Below are 807 nucleotides of genomic sequence, written 5' to 3'. Positions count from 1 at the left end.
CTGTCTTGCTCTAACATTCATTAACTCTGCTATTGTTGATATATTGAATAATCAGAAGAAGCAGCCAGATTTCGTAACTTATTATAACAAAAATAGTAAAAATAATGAGCATAAATGAGAATGTGTGTCTATGATGTCTTATACTAAAGTGAGGATCCTGATACAAAAACCTCCACTGATAATTCCTACTGGAAAACTGTATTAAAGACACTCTTCTGACGTTTTCTCCAGACTCTCTTACAGGTAAGCATGGGCAAGAGAGTGGCCATCATTGGAGCTGGTGTCAGTGGCTTGGCTGCCATACGGTGCTGTGTGGAGGAGGGGCTGGAGTCCACTTGCTTTGAAAGAGGCAATGACATTGGAGGCCTGTAGAAATTCTCAGTGAGTGGCATATCACTGGGATGCCAGAGTAAGGGAGACGAGTTCCAGTGCAAATCACATCTGATCAGGTCTAATACAGATTTAAGAGGTGGGTCACAAAACTCCGGATCTGGAAAGTAAAATCCTAGCTCTCCCATCACTCTAATGTCCTATCACTCAAAACTACTTCACACCAAGAGGGCTCATTCTGAAAAGGACATCTTCAGCTCATTAAGCATTGTCATGGGTATGGTGGAGTCCAGACTCCCGAACTGTGAAGGATACTAATGTCAATAATTAGCCAAAAACAGACAACATCCTTCCCATGTAACTGAAAAGATTCTGTTCTCTACTGCTCTTAAATCCCCAGAACATGACTGAAAAAAAAAAAAAGATTGCCAGGCTCAGTGGCTCAGCCTATAATCCCAGCACTTTGGGAGACTGAGG

The 807-nt window shown here is 42.0% G+C and overlaps 1 pseudogene; it reads left to right on the top strand.

Annotated features, from left to right (window-relative positions):
* The first annotated feature begins 249 nt into the window (after positions 1-249).
* Positions 250-807, top strand: part of LOC103263842 — a 22,940-nt pseudogene continuing 22,382 nt past the window's right edge.

This window comes from Carlito syrichta, unplaced genomic scaffold, assembly GCF_000164805.1.
Source record: "Carlito syrichta isolate Samal-C Ts95f unplaced genomic scaffold, Tarsius_syrichta-2.0.1 Scaffold305295, whole genome shotgun sequence".
Classification (NCBI taxonomy): Eukaryota; Metazoa; Chordata; class Mammalia; order Primates; family Tarsiidae; genus Carlito; species Carlito syrichta.
This window is presented reverse-complemented; position numbering and strand designations above follow the sequence as displayed.